This window comes from Sciurus carolinensis, chromosome 1 (assembly GCF_902686445.1).
Source record: "Sciurus carolinensis chromosome 1, mSciCar1.2, whole genome shotgun sequence".
NCBI classification, from domain to species: Eukaryota; Metazoa; Chordata; class Mammalia; order Rodentia; family Sciuridae; genus Sciurus; species Sciurus carolinensis.
Window position 1 is genome coordinate 150,081,930 of NC_062213.1, and position 22,363 is coordinate 150,104,292.

Genomic DNA, 22,363 nt, shown 5'->3' on the forward strand with positions numbered 1-22,363 from the left:
ACCTCTTCATGTTCAAAATCTAGAAAAACTAGGAATAGAAGGAACATACCTCAACATTGTAAAATCTTATCTATGCTAAGTCGAAGGCCAACATCATTTTAAATGGAGAAAAATTGAGAGCACTCCCTCCAAAAACTGAAAAAAGTTAGGAATACCCTCTTTCACCACTTCTATTAAATATAGTCCTTGAAACTCGAGCCATAGCAGTCAGGCAGATGATAGAAATTGAAGCCATAAAAATAGGAAAAGAAAAACTCAAACTATCACTATTTGCCAATGACATGGTTCTATATTTAGAAGATCCAAATAATTCCACCAGAAAACTTCTAGAACTCGTGAATGAATTCAGCAAATTAGCAGCATATAAAATCAATACCCATAAATGAAATGCATTTCTATACATAAGCAAACAATCCACTGCAAGAGAAATTAGGAAATCTATCCCATTCACAAGAGCCTCTATAAAAATAAAATACTTGGGACTCAATCTAACAAAAGAGGTGAAAGTTGTCTACAATGAAAACTACAGGTCACTAAAGAAAGAAATTGAAGAAGACCTTAGAAGATCTCCCATGTTCTTGGATAGTCAGAATTAATATTGTCAAAATGGTCATACTACCAAAAGTGTTACACAGATTCAATGCAATTCCTATGCAAATACCAATTACATTCTTCATGGATCTAGAAAAAAAGCAATCATTACATACATTTGGAAAGATAAGAGATCGAGAATAGACAAAGCAATATTCAGCAAGAAGAGTGAAGCAGGAGGCATCACAATACCAAACCTAACTATACTAAAGAGCAGTAGTAACAAAAGTAGCATGGTATAGGCACCAAAACAGACATGTACACCAATGGTACAAGATAGAAGACACAGAGACAAACCCACATAAATACAGTTATCTCATACTAGACAAAGTCGCCCGAAGCATGTATTGGAGAAAAGATAGCCTATTGAAGAAATGGTGCTGGAAAAACTGGAAATTCATATATAACACAATGAAAATGAAATTAAACCTCTATCTCTCACCTTACACAAAAATCAACTTGAAGTGGATCAAAGACTTAGGGACTAGAAGAGAGACCCTGTGCCTATTAGAAGAAAAGTAGACCCAAATCTTCATCATGTTGGCTTAGGACCTGACTTCCTTAAAAAGAGTCCTAAAGTGCGAGACATAATATTAAGAATTAACAAATGGGATGGATTAAAACTGAAAAGGTTCTTCTCAGTGAAGGAAACAGTAATGTGAAGAGAGAGCCTACAGAATGGGAGAAAACCTTTACCACATGCACCTCAGATAGAGTACTAATCTCCAGGATATATAAAGAACTCAAAAAACTTAACACCCAAAACCCAAATAACCCAATCAATAAATGGGCTAAGGAATTGAACAGACACTTCACAGAAAAAGAAATACACTCGATCAACAAACATATGAATTCAAGGGATATCCAGTGCATCTTCATATTTTTATTGTTTCCTAAAAACCAAAATATGTGTGATACTTTTAAAATTATGATTTAAGCTGCCTTTTATATATGATTTTGCTTGTGAAGAGATTGTTATTTTTAGGGTAGAGAAGATAAATCCAAAGCTTATAGAGATGAATGTAGTGTGTTATAGAGGTTAAGAGTCCAGATCCTGGAGACAAACTGCCTGGATTCAAATTCTGTCTTCTCCACTTACAAGTTGGGTATTCTTGGGGGATTAAACCTCCATGTGCCTCTCTAAATAGGAGTGAGAATACTCATCCTCTATGGTTGTTGAGAGGATCTATTTAGTTGTAATAGATGGAAAAAACCACCTAATAATGCTTGATGTATTCTGTAGTAGTGAGTTATTATTTTGATATCATTATCATTACTATGGAAAGCATGTTTAAGTTTAGACAGGTAGGAAGTACTAAAGACAGACCTAGAATTATATCCATGTGACTTAAGATATGTCAGTTGCTATTAGTGTATCAGGAATTTCTCTGAAATAAAAGGGCATTCAGTGGAATTCCACTATGTGCTCAAGCATTCTTATACCTATTCATATGCATTCTTGTATGCAACTACTTTCCTTTCTGAGCAAAGTTTTCTAGTGATTGGAGAAAATTATTCCATTGAGTACAATGCTCTTCTAAGTAAAGAGAAGCTATCTAGGTTGTCTACCAATTAGAATGAATAAAGAAGTTTATTGAATACTGTGGGGTTAGGCTATTTTTGTCGCAATTTTAAAAATTATTCCTTGCCCCAAATACAGGATGTAAGATGTTACTGTGCCCTTTTTATACAACTGAACCTGAGAGATTTAATGATTTGCCTGAGACCACCAGACTTCCAACAAAGAGTGGTCTAATCCCAGAGCATGCATAACATTATGCAAATTTTAATTTTATTATTTTTCTTTGTAGTTTTTAAATTTTCCATAGTGGTTATATATATTAATTTTACAAGTGGAAAGCGGATATTAAAAGTTATTTCAACAGACTAATTGTTCTTTGAAACAGTAGAAGCCTGAGGAAATTGTGCACACCCGGTGATGACTAAGTGGTGGAGGCAGAAGGTGGTATCTGTGGCTGTGGGTGGGCAGGAGTCTATAAAGAGGAAGGAAGAGAAAGAAAAGAGAATCAACGTGTAGCAGACGGTAACTGAAATGGCAAACTTTAGCTTCTCAAAATACATACTGGGGGCTAGATTTACATCACAGAATAGACTGGTGCAAAACATTACAAAGAGACCGTTTTTCATAGCTGGATTAATGCAAGTATTGACACACCTTAGATGCTGGTGCCATGACTCATAGAACAACTTGTGAATGTTTTGAATAATAATTATTTGAAGAATAACTCATTATTTTCAGTTAAAAATTACTAATTTTTAAGGTTATAGCAAGGGGAAAGCTAATAAATAATAAATAAAATTAGTTTGATATGTCTTAACTGTATTTATTATTATTGTGATCAGTTTTTCCATATGTGTGGATACAAGGGTGCCATTCATCATATATATAGCCTTTGTCCAATTTCTATTTGTGACACTTAAACATTTGTTCTTTAGAGTCTCATCTAATTGTCCACCCAGCCTGAACTTTTGAAGGCTTAGCAAGAGCAGCTAAAGAGGCCTGAATTGATTTTAATCTCATTCTATTCACTGGAAGTAAAACTGACTTGAGTCCAAGCCTTTGCGGAGGGTACAGAAACTTTGGAAAGGTGACCAATTATTCTCTGCTGTGCAAATGTAGAAAGTAGCCTCTTCATGACATAATCCAAAGAAATAAATCCTGTCAGTAAAAAACAGAGAAGTAAAACACATTTTCTTTGTCTTTGCAACTAGATTATAAGTCTCTAATTTTGTTCTTGGGGGGAAAAAAAGTATTTATCTTTTTCCTTTCATTTTTCATTTACCATTGTGTAAAATTATTCATATCTTCATCAATGTATCATAGCGAAATTGCTATTTAACTCATTTATTTTTATAGTAATTTATGACTTTAATAGTTTAAAGTTTAACTTAAAATCATTGTTGTGCTTTTTTGCATAGATTTTATAGATATTTCCTACAATATACAGAGAATATAATTTCAACTTCAAGTGTTTAATTATTATGATTCATGCTACTTTCTATATGACAGAACTATTAAGCATAGTTTTAAAAGAAGAGCGTATTGTAAGTTTGTCAAATCCTGCAAGTATATTCAGGGACTTTGTTTTTGTATAGGATTCATAAGAACTGCAATGATGCAGGGTCACATGAACACCAAAGAAAGCTCCTGGAAAGAAATATGCCCAGCAATTATGCATATGCGAAGCACAAAGCATTTATCCTTCCACCTGTGCTGGTATCCGAAAAATCACCAATTTCTTATTCTTGGATGTTTAGCTCTTTACAGATTTCTCCCCTTGAATAGACTTTTGTAAATTATACTTCATTTACACTTGTTGATGTCTTCCTAAATTAATCTTTGTGGCAGGCACATTTTAACTGAACTAAGTTCAATTAAATAATTTTGTTTTATTTTTTCTGTCCCTGTATCTGAGTATCTGAATGCACTGGGAGTTTTAAATATATGCAAACACTGTGATGCCTGCTCCAAGTTAGTCAGTCAACATGTATTGAATCCTTGCCATACGCACTGCAATATAAGAATTGCACAACTTTTTTGGATAAAATAATTGATGTAGTTGCTAACTTTATGCCACTGGAAAAGCAAATGGAATACAGGATTAAGACATTTTTAAATCAATAGCTACACCATTTCATTTGTGAAAAAAGATTTTAATTAAAAGAAACTAGAATTCTAGGCTAGCTGTCCTGTGCCATCAAGGTAATTTTTTTACTGTCCTAAGCCAAATAACAGAGCAAAGGAAACCTACCCCTTAGAGACAAGAAATGGTAATGATTTATTAATAATAATAGAGTCTTTGTATTATGCTGAAAGTTTCTTGGAAGAAAAAGTCATGCAATGCTCATGAACTTGGACATTTAAAGTTTCAAGAGGAAAGCATTATTTATAGTTTGATTTCAGTTTATATTTGTAAAGTCCGAAGGAAAAAAAATCTCATTTTTGAAAAATCAGGATTTTATTTATTATTGTATTTTTGGACTTATGTATCTGGAAATTCTTTTTTTCTTTCTTTAAATAGAAAGAACCAGATAGTACCAATATCACAAATTACTATTTCACAGGACATTGCTCATTGGATACAAAGAAGAAAAAAGACATTAAACACTATTGCTTACTCTTCAAGGTATACAATGTGTATGCAATATATATTGTTTCGTATTCTGAATCAGAGTTGAGTGAATCTAAGCTGGGTGTGAATTTAGAATTCTTAAGTAGTTCACATCATGAATATAAATGCAGGGCATGTTCCATCTTTTTACTGTGATACATGAAGCCTCTCACCTTCTCACCCTTTGAATCTCAGTAGATAACCTTGCTTTCTACTTACTGGTAAGGCTGGGGCCAAGGCACATAAATCGTATGCTACTACAGTGCTGTATTGTTCACATGCTGAGATTCGAAACCTTGGAACCCCAAGGACTCCATACCACTGACATTATGCTTTCCACAAACCTTGGAGAGGTTTTACTTAAAGGTCTTTCACAGTCTCCTCTGTGGTTCTCCAGCGTCTGATGGTAATTTCAAAAAGACTCTTTCGATTGTTTTTTCAAGTCTCATTGCCACCGCTTACTCCATTCCCATCCACTCTACACATGTTGGAATACTTACTTCAATACCAGCCCCATTCACTAGTTCAAGATCCTCCAAGCTATGGAATTAAACCTTCCATGCCTTACACTAGTAACACTGAGCAGGTCTTCTGCTTTTTGATGGACTTGTTTAAGATTACTTGTATACTCCACTTGCACTTTATCCTCTGCTTTACTTATGTAATGAGCCTTAACAAGGCTATTCTCATACAATAAACTCTCTCTAATAATAATCTTTTTTTTTTTTTTTTTTTTTTTTGCGGTACTGGGGATTAAACCCAGGGCCTTGTGCTTGCGAGGCAAACACTCTACCAACTGAGCCATACCCCCAGCCCAATAACAATCTTCTTTCTAACCAGGCACAGTGGTGCTCCCTTGTAATCCCAGTGGCTCAGGAGGCTGAGGCAGGAGGATCGCTAGTTCAAAGCCAGCCTCAGCAAAAGCTAGGTGCTAAGGAACTCAGTGAGATCCTGTCTCTAAATAAAATACAAAATACGGCTGGGGATGTTGCTCAGTGGTAGAGTGCCCTTGAGTTCAATTCCCAGTACCGCCCCCCCAAAAAAAATCTTTCTGGAAATTCTCAAGTGAGAAATGCTTATTGAGAAATAATACTCCTTTTCAGTATCTATATAGAGTTATAGCTTTCAATGTGATTTTTTCTGTCTTCATTTTTATACCCAGTAATTCCTGGGGCACAATTGATGCCCCTATGGAGCTGAAATGAACATGGGGTCTGCTATGATTACAGTTCCAGTTACAGTTACAGTTCTTGTAATCCCACTGCTTGTGGAATTTCAAAAGAGTCACACAGTGTACAGACCAACATTTATTAGAAAAATGTGAGAGCATAGGTGTTCATATAGAGATTGAGTGGATAGCCTCTGGGAAGAGGAAGAGAGCTCATAGAGTCTAGGTGTTTAAGGGACTTGTGTTCCTTTGTGCTTGCCTTACTTTATTTCCTGTTATGTGCTTTATCATCCTTTGTGTACCCTTCATCAAATTTTCTTTGTGAGGGTCCTGATCAGAAGGGGTGGTGTGACATGATTTTGACATAGTAGTTCCCTTAAGGGGTAAAAGTTAACTATGGCTGGGGGAGGTTTGGTATACCAGCTCCCATTTTCCAGATTTTTGTCTGCTTTGGTAAAGTTTCCTATGTGATTCCCTGTCCTGTGACCTATGAATTCTCTTTGGTGTATATATCTGATGCCCTCCCTGAAGGTTATTGCCCTTCATTGTCTTTCTGCCACCTACCTGCCATGGCTGCCTGTCAAGACAATTATAAATTTCACAACATCTCTAACATCTCTCACTGATAAAATATTAGGCATTGGTATGTAGGTGGTAAGGGTAGATGAGGGAGGACACTATGGTTAAGGAGCACAGAAGGACATTTGAGCCAATCTCAGAGTTTTGGAATATTTCTTGGAAAAGATTATACTTAGGTAGACTAAATTATTTTTAAAAAATGGGAGGTACATATCAATAAGAAGAGAAAAAAAACATTAAAGGTAGAGGGAATAACATAGGACTATAGTATCACTGAGGAATGTGGGTCTGGTAGAGATGGTTTGGTACTGAAAGAGTTAAGTATACATGGCAGGAAATGGCCAATAATAAGCTAAAACTTTGGTGTTGGGTTACTTATTTGTGATATGAAGGTTGAACTTCATGATACTGTGTTACATACTAAGAGGCTTGGACTTCATTTTATAGATGAAAGGAAGCCACTGAGAGATATAAGGTAGAAACTGACTATAATAAAGGGGATTTTAAAGCATATGAATATTTATATCCCTACTTTACCACATGCTGTGAACTATTAGGAATAGAAAGGTGTTCCTCATTTATGAAATGTATAGAATAATTTTTAAATCATTTTAGAAGAATTAAATGAAATAATATTGATATCACATGTTTTGTATGCTGCTTAGATGTTCTTTATCTCTATTGTTTAAAATGTATATTCTAGTATATGGAAAATTTGCAGCAGTCACTGTTGAATAGGCTAAAATCCTATGCATAATAGAATGGTTCTATGTTGCACTGTGTTGTCAACAGATATGGCTTACATTTGAATTTTTCTTTGTTTTATTTTTAGATTGAATTTTAATTTTTAATCAAAGTAATGCATGGTGCATAGCTTATAAGTCAAAGACAACACAAGCCTTCCCACTACTATTTCTGGATCCTCAGAGGCAACCTCTTATAATTCTTATAGCTGTTTCTTCCTGCATGTATCTCCATTTTTCTAAATAGCATTAAATCAATAGCATTGTTTGGTTATTTTCAGTTAGAGACATTTCTTATGAGTTAGAAATATAAAAGGTAAAATTCAGATTTTTCTGACCTCTTCCACACTTCTGTGTATTTGTCTATTTCTTTCCCTCTTCATCTCTTAGAATTGTACCACATTTGGGGGCTAAATGAATAATTGGTGACCACAACCTCAGTACTATAAATATTATTTACATCTAAAAAATACAGTATACTATGATTACATTTTTTATGTATAGTTTTTAAAAAACACTATATTTAATTAATATTTCATTTTCATAGTTGTTTATGTGCTATTTAAATTGTCTGAAGATATTATACTTAATATCTTAATATTCTAAATATTCTATTTATTTTTCTTAGGCACTTCTATTGCTCTTGTCCAGGAACTATTTCTTATCCATGACAGCTGAATCTAATTTTACCTCTCTAAAGTTATTAATGGTGTTACCTCTTTCTTTTTTAAGTGTTCTTACACTTCTTGCATCAGTTATTTTCTTTGTGTTCCTTTATTTTATTAGATTCATTTCTTTTTCTCAATTGCTTGATGATCCTTCTGTTTAGTGGTATTATGAAAGCACTAGACAAAAAGACTTTTAGAATTATATGTAAAAATAGTGGGCTTCTTTTTAGAAGGATTGTATATATAATCTAATCATTTCTTTAGGATCCCCCAAATATCATTATCTCTCTGTCATGGCATCAGGACATGACCCAAAGTTTTCTTATTTCCTATCTTCTTTCTGGAATGGGGTGTAAGCCTGTCTGCCAGCTCTCTGGTGGATGCACAGGGAAAGGAATTCTACACTGTATTGTTGTAAATGTGAACTTCATGTCTTATCCCTGTTTTCACTATGATGACTTTTCCCCTATTGCACATGTCAACCTTGACTTTATAGTCTTCAGCATAATTTCCCTTGGTGGAGAAAGACCTAAATTTTGAGTCATACAAAATTTGAACCGATCTTATTTATTTATTTTTTGGCCACACTGCTTACTCCTACTTTCTAAATTATCTGTTTTTGCCTCTGATTTTCTAACCCCTCTATGGTTTGATGACTCCAATTGACTTGCTTCTTTTTAGTCGCAACCTCAAAAGAAACTTGGTTTTCCTCTTATAAGTCAGTTTCCAGTCAACCATCAGTTTCTCACCATGAAAAAAATTTCTTCTCATTTATTATCATGTCCATTTTTGTTCTCATCCTATGGTTTATTCTTTCTTCTACTTCATTGATATTTTAGTATAACTGAAGATGCAAGCACTTTCAATCTGAAACTTTAACCCTAGATATGAAATTTTCAAAATGCTTTCATGCGGACCATCTGATTTGACTCCCACTACAGTCTGGAATGTTTCACAGATGGAGCAGGTTTTATCTCTATTTGATTGATAAGTTATGGGGGCAGCTTCTCAAGTTAAGTTTGGTAGTTGTTTGGTAAAAACTTCAGGATTATAATTTGGTTTTATCTTCATTGCTCTTTGTAGTATATTGCAAATTCTAGGGTAGAAAACATAGAGAAATTATTAGAAACTCAGAATTAAATAAATACAGGAAAGAGAAAAATAATTTATCATAATGACCCAAAGCAAAGGTCTTAGAAAAACTAAATGATCCATCAATCTTCTTTAATTTTTACACTTAATTTTTGCGCATTCGGAAAGACTAAATCATTTTCTAAAGTTAAAGAGTTAGTTATTGCTCCATCTCATGTATTTTTCATGCAGCACTTAGCTGGTGGTGTTTGGCATACCCTCTCTCACCACGATGAAGAGGCCCCTGATCACATAAATTAAAGAGTCATTACCTTACATGCTGGGCTCATGTAGAAGACCATCAGGAGACTGTGCTCTTGCTGAAATGCACCTTTGATAATGCTCATCAACTAGGGCAACCAGCCTGCCTGGACTGTCCTCTTGGTACCTCAACTTACTTGAAACAGCAGCAGCAACAACTACGGAGAGGATGCTTGAAAAGAAATTTATTCTGGCAGATAGAGAAATTAGTGCAGTGTACCTTCAAAGAATTCTATTAGTTTCTCTTACTTTTTTCTGCTTTTCTCTTTGCTCTAATCCATGGTACTCCTTTTCCTCTCCCCTTTTACTTTGCATTGTTTTCCCTGATATTATGTCCATTATGATTTTTAGGAAGGAAAATATTCTTGTTAAAATTGAAATTAAGACAAAACAAAGTGTTCAATCTGGCATATACCATTTGACATGTATATTTTAAAAGAAATTTTATATATATTTTTAAATATAAAATAGAGGTAGCTAAAGAAATGAAATTCATTTAGATTCAGTTCTTATGGAGTCAGTCTTTAAAGAGTTTAGCTTTAAAAAAATCATCATTAAGTTAGACTCACTGATCATTTTATTTTTTAGGTCCCTAGATTTCCCCCAGAAAGGGAGGATATCTCAACAATAGCAAATAGCATCTCTAGTATTTTACAGTCTTTGAAATCCAGAGACAAATAGGTCATTTCTAATTTTAATCTTTATACTTCATAGTACCTAACATTCCATAACTACTATATAAAATTTTCAGATTTAATTTACCTTTAAAAAATTCTAAATGGATGAAAGAAATATGCTATAAGACACAAAGCACAGTTAAAGGCTGTCTCACAAAACATTTTTAAACAATTTATGTGAACTCTGCATTTAAATCTATTGAAGAATATCCTGAAAATATGCATTTTTTTTTTCTTGCTGATATTTCACTCGAAGCATAACTCTTTGCTTTTAGAGGCAGTGAGAGTGAAGTGTTTGGAAGGAAATATTTCTGATTAAAACCTTAGTGCAAGGCAAAAGCAACCTATAAAAATTTTTATACAAGTATTTCTTTATTTCTAAACTCAGAAAGCATTTTGTTGTAAAAGTAACTTTTTAAAAAAGTTTGATTTCCAAAAACTGAAATATAAGTAACTGTCCACAGTTGAGATAATACACACAAAAAAAATTCTGTAAGCTCTTATAGCCATGAGCAAGTCTCCCTCAATTAGATTCACTTATCAGGTATTATAAGTAAATGGAATGGAAACTCTGTGGCTGGATCCAATGTATTCCAAGTTTGCATATTCACAGGAAATCTTCCAGTAAATCATAAAATAAAACAATAGCACTGAAATTTCAGAGCAATATCAAAGACACCCGCCTCATTACCCTTTTATCTCTTGGTTCATGTACATATTATATAAATTGATGGGATTGGCATTGCTTCAGTGATCTATATTTTGGATGGAAACTCCTGTGTTTCAAGGTTATGAAGAGAAGCAAAAAAAAGGAAAATAAAACAAAAAAATTTTGAAAATATAAGCTTTCCCTTTGGAAGTCAGATTAATTTATTCCATTTGGTTATACATGTGTCTTATACATAAGCTGTTTCATTTTTATGAGTAAATATGATTATGGAGTCCAATTCTGGAACTGTAATCGAGAACTCCTTGGCTAAAAACATACTTATAGAGAATCTATGGAACACCAAGCACGATACTTGATGATGAGCACACTATATGTCAAAGGCTTTGTACTTAAGTGAAATTAGAAATAAGAAAGAATTATTTTTCTCTTTCCAAAAAAGAGAGAGTTACATTCAATTATATTCTCTTCCCCAAATGATCAATGAACTTGGCTACATGGCAACAATATCTGGTAATCAAAAGTTGTGAGCTGGGAGGGAGCTTGAGGAGTACCTATTCCACCTAGAGCTTTTGTTTTGGGGAGAAGAGCCTGAGTAACAGAGAACTTGCCTTCAGGTACACATCTCTAGTGAAGAGGACATGGGATACAGAGTCAGGCATATATTCTTCTGTACAGGTCATATTGCAAGTACGGTAACAGACACTTAGCTATTATTAGGTAATATTTAGATCAATTCCATTGTGCCAATTTAAGAATCTTCTGCAAAAGTAATATCAGACCTTACTTTAAAAATACTGATTTCCAGACTTTACATGAGGAAAGGGACAGAAGAGCAGCCCAGATGCAGAGATCTGAGTGTGTAATACTACTGCTATCACATCCTTCCTGATCTAATGTTCTGTAACTTTTTAGATTGTAATATTTCTTAAGTCCTTAGTTATAGCCTTAGTATATCTGACACACTTACAGAAGACTATGAAGAATGGGGAAATTAATATAAGAAGGCAAAGAAAAAAATCAGAAGAAATGTGCCAAAAAGAAAACAACCACCATCAATGTCCTCACTCCCCCTCAAAAAAGCTTACCTTGCTTTTCTACTTCTGAAAATTAGGTAGGCTATGTTCTGTCTTGTCACAGGAATATATTTGAAATCCTCTGTGCTCCTGTGGATAGACTTATGCTAGCTCACATGTGTATTGCTTATTTAATAAGTGGTTCGGCATGTAGGTAATAGAAAATTGTTCTTTCTGGAATAAAGAACAATGACTGAAGAACAGAGTTTTCTTAATGTTAGGTTTCCCTCACTGGAAATCTCTTACCATGATGTCTTTTTCATGAGTCCCGAACTGAACATTTAAGTGCATCAGTGAAGGAAACATTGACACAAAGGGAAAAATACATTCTGCCTTATGCTATTCTTCAGTTAGTTAAATCTTTCATTAATTTCAATAAGAATTTGAATATAGGTGGTAAAAACTCATGATTAGGTATATACCTTTTAATAGATTATTGGTATTAGTCTAAAATATTTATGAAATAAATAAGAAATGCTAATCTCTGATGTTAAGTAAATGAATTTAGATGTAGACATTTGCAAAAATAATTACCTTTGAATATAAAACAGGCTGATTTTAAAATAAAAAGAACTTAATTATACAAGATTCAAAAATAACTGGTACTTAAATAATTTAAAAATATTGCTAGCAAATCAAGAAATAACTATTACTTTTATTAATTTTAGTGATTATTTCATTAGTGCTATATTAAAAACTAGTAAGTGGTATATTTAATTATAGTTTGATGCATCATCAATATGTGGAATTTTTTAAAATTTTGAATAATACTGTTTTTAAAGTAGTTAAATTTAATGGTTAATCAAAATCTCAAAGGAAAAAAGTAATATAGTTTGGAAACTGTACACAATATATTTATTATTCTGAAACTATCGAAGTATGAATTTTATCCATTTTATTTATTCATATAAGAATAAATGTTATTTATCAGGGCTTAATTTAATTTGGTTGAAACATTATTAAAATAGGAAAATCTCAAGCTTATTTTGAATGTCAAAAGAGATAGTAGGTAACTGAATACAATCAGAATGTAAGAATCAGTAGTCATGAATATTTTAAGGTAATATGGTTAATGTGCATGAGCCAGATTCTTTAGGATGGATTGTGGGGACAAGTGGTGTGAGTATCTGTAGGGAGAAGATAAAGAGCACCAGGTGACTACAGCTGAGGGTTTTGTTAAGTAATGTCCTTCTTTGGCTGCCTTGTGTAAAAGACTAATTTCATATAGTAAAATTTATTTTGCACAATGAATGAATCAAATGAAAATTAGAATGAACTCTGAAGGAAAGAATGAAGTTTGGAATATGGGAAAGCTAGAAGGATGGAAGGGAGGGTGGGAGGGAAGAAAAAAAAAAAAAAAGAAAAGAAAAGGAAATCATCCTGTTGCTAGTACAAACAAAGGAATCCATAAGGTAAGGCACCAATCCTGACCCAGACAGCCCTATAGGGTATCCTCTTGGTGGCAAACACTCTTCTATTTTAGCACTGCATAACCCTCCAAAGAATGATGAAAATGGTTTCATTCATTTTTAGCCCAAATTTAGTATGTTTTTATCATCATCTCCAATATTCATTTTGCTAAGAAGGAGAAAAAAGAATGCTCAATCATTCTCTATTTTCCCCAAATAGTTTTAAAACATTCTTTAAAGACAAATATTTCAAATAATATCTTGTCTCTTCTATTCTGCATGGTAGATTTTAAAAACTCAATGATTTTTTGATACAAATTAAAATCTATATTACTTTCTGAGAGCTTCTATCACAAAGTGATGCAAACTTAGTGACTTGAATCAACAGAAATGTATTCTCTGGTGACCTTTGGTATAAAAATCTAAAATCAAGGTGTTGCCAAGACCCTATCCCTTACAGGGCTCTTCTGAAGATTCTGTCCCTGGCCTTTTCCATCTCTGGGTGACTCCATGTGCTACTCGGCCTCTGGCAAGATCACACCAATCTCTGTCTCACTGGTCACATTACCTCCTCTGCTGCCTGTCAAATCTTGCCTGTGTTTTTCTTATAAGAATGTTTACTTCTGGATGTGGTAGCCATCTGGATAATCCAGGAAGATCTCTTTATTTCAACATCTTGAACTTAACTAAATCTGCAAATGTATTTCCCTAATAAGGTAATATTCCCATGTCAGTGGATAAATGCACTGTTTAGTTTATGACTCTCGTAATATAATTTTACCTCTGAATATTTTTGCATTGTCTCATATGGGATTTTTGGGGAGGACACCTCAAATCTAAATCATACTATGGCACAAATCCCAGGCCTTCAAACTCTGGTTCACCTGCCTTTGGTGTATGATGACTTTGTAAGGCCATGAAGTCACAGAGAGTTATAAGCAATTTCTTGATCCTGAATATTAATATATACTCTTCCCTAAAAAGGACCTGACTAAAAATACACCTGTCATTGGGCTGGTTCCAGTTCCCATATAATGGAATTGTTGTGAAAATTAAATGAGATAATATGAAGTTCTTGGTACCATGTCTAGACATGAAAAGTGATTAGTAAAACATGCTTACAATATTATAGTACTTAAACAAATTATTGTTAATATTTGAACTTGTATTAAACCATTCAAAATGTCTTGATACATGAGTTTATGTTACTAATGTTACATAAAAATGTTTACTCTCCCACATTCACTTTGGTAAAGAGAACTTACGAGTATTTCTTGATTGGATATTCAAAAATTTAAGAACATCAACTAAATTGGTTAGGAGGTACAATACCAAACAAATGTCTACCTCTTGAAATGTTGATTTTACCCAAGATCTGTTTTTGGGGTGTTAAATATGCTTTAAATTAGGTTTTAAATAAATAATTATGAAATACCTTCTGTTGAAGACCCTGCATTGAACTGCGAAAGACATAAAGGAGGATAAAATGTAGCCTCTGCCCTGAAGGTACTCATGAAAAAGAGAGCACATTAATGGAGAGAGATGAGAAATTGACATGATTTGTGTCACAGAAGTACTGTACACTTGCATTCAAAATACAAAACTATATTCACGTAGTTTCTAAAATTAAAATATTCTAAATGAATTAAAATAACCTAGCATTTTTACACATTTTGAAAGCAAGGCAATACTGAATTCTCAAAATTTCATTTTAATTCAAAGTAAATATTGCAAAAAGTACTTTCAGATATGTCTGAGAAAAAGTGACCACTTTTGTGCCAAGAGTTGATTTCTTATAAAGAAGTTTTGCAGGGAGGTCTGTAGCTCAGTGATGGATCACATGCTTAGCATGAGTGAGAGACCCTGGGTTCAATCTCCAGCATTAAAAAAAAAAGAAATTTTGAAACTAATTTACATAAATAAGAAGTTTTCCCAGAAATAGTCATTACTACTTTGGCACATACATATTTTTGTCCAGACCTACTCAGAAAACTATAACAGAAAAGTAGTCAATGAAAATCAAAGTAGAAACCAGAAAATGTAAGCTAAAGACAGGCAAATCAGAATAATCAAAAATTTAATATGTACATTTTCTCATTTTATTATGATGTGAAAATAAATAACATTAGTTTTTGTTTAAAACTATTGTGTTCCTAATTTTTTTCCGTATGTATTTATCTATTCACTTACCCACAGTGAATCTTGTAATAACTCTGAAGAGGAGATTTTGGAGGGGACATCATTATTTAGATCCTAGTATTTAAAAATACATTTAATGTTTCCAACCAAAAGTCAACAATAAACCAAAGTATATAATACCTCTTAAAGTGAAGAGTCAACTGGTGAAGAAATATAATGACTATAATTACCTGTTCTATCTCTTTCATTTCCTTTGTGTTCAGCTGTATCAAAATCAACAAATTTCTTAGTATCACAAGCACAAATACACACTAGTTGAATATATAGGACAGGGAATAAAACTGGAGCTGTTTTGTAGGATTTTGAAATCTCCTCTAGAGAAACAAATAGTACCAGTCAGTAGAGAGTGACCTTTTCCACACATCAGTGAAGTAAGATAAAATTTAAGATGTAAAAGGAGAGGGGAAGAAATGTAGCTAAGATTAGATATACCCGGGTTCTTCCTAAAGTGATACAAAACAAATGTAATCTGACAGAAGTACTTTTAGAAAAAAAAATGGTATATCAACAGAAGGACCTGTTTTGTTCTTAGTTTCTGCTTTTCATTCACTTTTCCCCACTCACCTCAACCCCCTTTACATTAAACATATAATGGGAGGTGGGGATGGTGATATATTTTTACTTTGTAGTTATAGGTGTCCCACATGGTGTCTATATATAAACCTGTCATTTTTAATTTGAAAAGCTTTGTAATACACCAGTAATAAATGCATTCATAACCACATCTTCTCTAATCACTACAGTGCCTGCACTGCTATTTGGCACTCATTAGTTGAAACTGCCATTCACCTATAATTTATGACTAGCATACAATTATGTGTTATCACTACTCCAAGTGATTACTACGCTGCATGTTTTTGAGATAATGGTATGCAACACTCTATGATAAATTGTGCTGCAATGGATAGTTCATTTCTGTCATTTGCTCTATTATTTTCCTAAAAACAGTCTCAAGAGAATTATATTGAAATGTGAGTACTTATCAAAAATAAGAATATTGGGTTAATGTTGTTCCTACAAGAAGAGGGGGAAACAGCATTCAGGGAAAGAAGCAGACTTAGTGGTAACAAACACAGTTTAAAATATTCTGATAGAAGGGAAATATGGAACTTTAAAGATTCACTTGGAGTTTTGCTTTAAAAGTGTGTGATCCTGTATTGTATTGATTAAAGACTCCAAATAATATTTTTTATTTGACATTATTACTACACTGAATAACATGGAATGTAGCATTTATAATTGAAAAAAATCACAAAGTATTGGTTTGGCTGTGATGTATTAAAAACCAAAATATTTTTAATGGTTTAAACATTTTCATGATATTACCCTTCTAGTACTTTCACAACAGTTCTAAGAGCTAATATTATTTATTCTGTGTCAAAACAAAGCGTTGCTCTAAGTATTTCATAGGTATAAACTAATTTACATAGCAACTCTATAAATTAGGCATTCATATTTCAATTTTAAATTGGAAATGAAGAACAGGAAGTGGGTAAATTGTTCACAAGCACACTAAGACTATGTGGTTGTATTATCTTTGCAGGGTTACTGTTAAAATGTATTCGAATCTAGATGGTTTATAAAAACAAGAATTTACTATACTCTCTTGAGTTCTAGAGAGTGGAAAGGGCTCAGAGGGCCACACTGCCTCTGAAGGCTCAATGGAAGATTTCTGTGTTGCTTCTTCCAGGTTCTGGAGCAGAACCTGATCTCTACCTGCATCTTTGAATGTTCTCTGTGTTTCAGTGTCAGCTCTTCCCTAGGTAGGGAGATCAGTCCTTGGATTTAGGGCCAATCCAGGATGATTTCATTTCAAGATTCCTAACCAGGTACATCTGCAAAGAACCTTTTTCCAAATAAGGGTACATTCTCAGGTTCTGAATATAATTAAATTTGAGGGGACAGATATTACAGTGTTTGAGCTGGAGGCTCTATTCAAACACAAACTACCACAGCATCTGTTCCCTTAAGCAGGTATAATTGTTCCAGGGTCTGGGTTCAGTACATATTTTATTTAATGAGCATTCCAACCCTCTGGAGTCTCTCTCTTTTGCATATAATGCCCAAGGTCATATAGCACAATGCACCATCATTTAAACTTGAAATGATTTTCTTAAAACTTGGAGTATGTCATTCTCCAGCTTTAAAATTATCTTGTGAATAAAAACTAATTCCCTGAAGTAATTTTTTGGACCCACCAGAATCTGGTCTCTGCCCTTTTTCTCCAGCTCACATCTATCTTTACTCCCCAAACCTGTCAATTCTCTACCTACCTGGCTTCCAAACTTTCTCCCAGGTTGTTCCCTCTGCCTACACACTTCTGTTATCACAGCTGTGCTTCTGACTACTCTGGGTTCCACAGTATCACTGAAGCTGGGCTGATCTTTCTGGTATCCTAGAATAGGTTTGGAGAACCTGCTATGGACTCAGGTAGTAATTAGCACAGCACCTAACCTAATAGTCATTATATGCAGCAGACATTGCTTATTTAATGATTGTTAACTTTGTGGGAAGAAGCACCATGACAATGGGTTATCAGTTGCACTTTCTTATGTCCTTTAAAAAAAAAATTAGTTCTTTTTAGTTATACATGACAGTGGAAATCATTTTGATATAATTATACAAGTTTGAAATATATCTTCTTCTAGTTAGGACGCTGTTCTTGTGGATATACATGATGGTGGGATTCACTATGATGTATCCATATAAGTACATAGGAAAATTATTTTGGATTTGTTACTCTATATTTCCTTTTCCTATCCCCCCCCATCCCTTCCCCTCATTCCCCTTTGTCTAATGTACTAAATATCTGTTCTTCCCCTCTCCCTGCTTATTGTGGGCTGGCTTCCACATATCAGTGAAAACATTCGACCTTTGATTTTTGGGGACTGGCTTATTTCATTTAGCATATTAGCTGCACTTTTAAAATACAACTCTGCAACAAATTTTCTATATATACTACATAAAAGAATAGTAGCTATGTTAAAATATATTTTGAAAGAAAAGTTAACAAAATGAAAGAATTGAAGCCAGGCTATCTCTACACATGAGATAAAGCAAAGGCAGAAAACTGCCTAGTTATTCATGATTCAGTGTCTTCCTCATGTTCCCAAATGGCTTATTCTGAGTTTTTGTCAAGAAGGAAACACATCTGGATTTCTAGTGAGCAGCTGAAAGACAAATAATATGTCTGTGGAGTCACTCCTTATGCTTTTCTTCATGAGTTTAGAACTTTCTAATCATACTGTAAGAATTTAGAAGAAAGAAAATTCTTGTATTTTTTTACCTTACTTGTACCCACTCCAATGGTAAATATGGTAGCACTAAGAAAAACATGGAGGCAAATAAGTTTTCATGATAGAACAGTTCTGAGAAAAAGAGAGAAAGAGAGAGAAAGAGGGAGAGAGAAAGAGGGAGAGAGAGAGAGAGAGAGAGAGAGAGAGAGAGATTGACTGAGTTGCTTGATTAAGGTTCTGCTTGCATCCTGGGGTTGTATTCATATGCTTCTCCCAGTGCTCATGAAAGCCACATGATGACAAAGGCAGGGCAATGATATGTGACAGGATTCCAGTGGAAGAGTCTTAGTTCTAAGAACATGAGGATACATCTCACTGTCATGTCGATGTATGTGGGTAAGCCACAGCCACAAAGCATCAGAGATTTTATTTAGAAATCATGCAAAATATTTTATCAGGAAACCACCTGCCTCTGTGGAAGAGTGCAGTATTTTAAAACATCATGATATTTTTAGTTCCACAAGCTGATTTTCCATGAGAAAAAATATTACTGCCCACAAACAAGGCCTCTGATCCATTTATCTCTTGCCAAAAATATCATTTGCTATGATGTAGACTGACTGTAGGTCTACTGTGCAATTTTATATGTAATTGAAACCTAGCTGTTTCCAATTAGGAAGTAGCAGATCAAATTTATAGGGGGGCAACCTACATTTTTGAAAAACACCTATGCAACAGTCACTCTTCAGTTAGCACTATACTTGACGAAATTTCTTCTGTACAAAAACATCTTCCTCTATAATTTTTCAAAACCCTGCCTGTACTCTTTCTGTGCATTAAATCTCTCTTCCTAATACAATTGCTAAGCAAAAAAATATTATTCTCCTTGAAATGTGAATTAGAAGTTTGTGAGTAGACTGAGAGTTCGAGAGGGTTTTTATGGATTTTGTTCACTGTTCAACCTCCAGTATCCAGAATTGGAATTCAATAAATACTTTGAATACATACACAGATATGAAAGAAATGTACTATGACTTTAACTCAGTCATTGATCATGACAAATGTGATATTCCAAAACCATTTTTGGAATACTTTATTTTCCATATTAACATCAGAAATTTTCATTATTTAAACCATCTTTTTATGTGCCAAGGAGGTGTGTTACACTGGTTGTGTCTCTCTTTGACCAAGGAGTGGGTCCTTTTAGAAGCCTTTGTTGCAATAAAGGACAGATATGGAAGGTCTAAGTTACACTTGCCATTGCAACTTGTCCATTTTCTTATAATTAAACAAGTTTAATTTCTGAAGGGAAATTTGATAAAGTTCCAGAGTTATTAGAGAAAGGAGATAATTTAAGTAGAATGTTAGCAAACTGAAGAGTGAAATGATAGCCTCGAAAGCATATTTGTTAAAACATAACAACCCGAAAAATTCACTTTTCTTTCTTAAAGCTATTCCCCATAGTTGGAACAAGTGATTATTTTTCAAGTCCTTTATATGACTAATCACCATTATTATTATAACATGATTTTCCACTTCAACATATGAATATACAAATAAAAACATATATTAAATATTACTATGTTATATAGAGAACAGCACATATAAACAGTGGTCATAAAAGTTCATGCAACCACTTCTCCAGTTAAATGTGGAGGGTTTTATCCTAGTGATATGGTTTTAAGAAAATAATAATATGTATCATCAAATACGTGCAATATCATTGCACATTGTGTTCATTTTATGAAGAAATGTAGTGCTTCTGAATTATTCACATTTGAAGAAAAACATGAGCAAGAAAGAAATAATAATCTTATTATTGCCTGGATTAATTCACTTATTTGTATATATTTTTGCTTCTTTGGAACTGTATCAAGCCAGAATTGTTGATTATATGGAGATGTTCTCAAATTATTAGATTCATAATTATGATAGCAGATTAATTTTGCTTTGAGATAAAACTCTAGATATAAAAATTATAATCATCTCTGTATTCTAGTTACTCCAAGTAAGATAAAATCATGTTCTTTAAAATTCAAGCTTACAAGTTCTCTCTCCTTACAGACCTGTGGTGATATAAAATTTATATGCACCATTTTCTGAGAGTACCATAGAAGAAAAATTATTGGTGCCTTTGGATGATGGTTGGATTGAACTGCTCTATTTTCTTCCTCTAGCTGCTTGCTATGAGTAGGAACACCCAACGTGGACTTTTCCCACTGTCATAATCCATTTATTACAGAGATGTGGCATTTATTTGAATTTTGCAAGTATAATATCAGTTCTCCATTCATTATTTTTTCATAAGTGCATCTTAGTGTAATAATCCTCTGCTCTCTGCTCTCGTGTTTTTGTCAGAACCTATTACATCAGTGAAGAAATCTTTGTTTCTTTCCTAGCCCTGAACATACTCAGAGCTCATTTAGGTTTTCTAAAACTGAAACAAATGCAGCTAATTATTCCTTGACCTGTATTAACAACCCAGCTGGTTGGGCGCATATTTAGCCTACTGAATATAAAATTATAATAAAATCTACTTGCACCCTTCCTCCAAGCCTGAGCATGTGAAATATCATGAAGAATTTTAAGGGCTGCTTATTTTCTTGTCTTTAAGCATGATGAACCACTTTTCTCTGGTCTCAAACCGTATGTTGCTTTTAACTCCCTTAATTTCTGTTTCTCTGCCACAGAGCAGAAAATCAGAGGGGAGAAGTTGCCATCTGCATTGGCTGTCATCACCTGCAGGAATTTTTGACTTGCCTACTGAAGTGATTGAGGCCTAGTTGATTTTCAGCATGCTACAAAAGATGCTTTGTTTCACTAGAAACTTCAACTCTTAAAAAAAAAATCTTTTATATAAGTTAGAATCATTTTGAAGTTTATTCTTTGAAAAAGAAAAGAAACTTGGAAAACAATTAGAAGACTCATATTTCGATACCTGCTTTTGAGGAATCTTGAAGAGCAAAACCATCAAATCGTATACGAAAAGAAGTGTGTAGCTCAAGTAAGAATCAGCTGTGCAAGTAGCCATCTGACCATTCTGACTAAAGGAACACAGGGCTTCTTCTACTGTTTTTTCCCATGGCATCTGACATTTTTTTTTTTTTTTGATAAAAGGAAAACTATTTCAATTGAATTATTTAACTAATAATTTAAAATTTAAAACCTCAACTTGAATAGTTTGCCATATTAGCTAACTATTTTTTAAAGAGGTAGCTGTGCTATAATGAAATAAGGGATAATTGTACTTTATAAAGAGTTAATAATCATGAGGTACAGTTATTTTAAAATTAAACAACCCAGATACATGCACACACGCACACACACACACACATATGACATAAGTATACATATACTTATGTATTATATATAAGTATATATATATATACATATATACATATATAAATAGCATATATATACTTTTGTATATATACAAAGCATGGTAAATTATGCATGAAATCTAACCAATATTTGCATAACTGAGATGAATTACTGAACTTTTTATGTAATGGTATTAGCATTCTGCATAAAAGTTTTACATATGATTATTGAATTATCTTTAAATCATTATATGCAATAATAGAATTGTCCCCAGATTGGACATTTTTATCACATGATATACTGCACAAGCCCAGCCAACCATCAATACAGTTGTAATGTTTATGCTCCAAACATGCTAAATGAAATTTTTTGTTGTCTCATTACCAGGTTCAAAGGAAACATATCTAAAAGATGAAGATTAATCTCTTAATACACTTTCAGATTATATGTAACTCAGTTAAAAAGTAATTTCCCAAATGTAACTTCCCAAATTCTAATTTGTTG

General features: G+C 33.4%; 1 protein-coding gene and 1 non-coding gene across 2 annotated transcripts in view; one reads left to right on the top strand and one right to left on the bottom strand.

Annotated features, from left to right (window-relative positions):
• Nucleotides 1-22,363, top strand: part of Negr1 (neuronal growth regulator 1) — an 807,725-nt gene that overhangs the window by 274,157 nt on the left and 511,205 nt on the right. The window lies entirely within an intron of this gene.
• Nucleotides 5,463-5,536, bottom strand: Trnaa-cgc (transfer RNA alanine (anticodon CGC)). Its single transcript has one exon. It is a non-coding gene; the product is annotated as a tRNA-Ala (tRNA).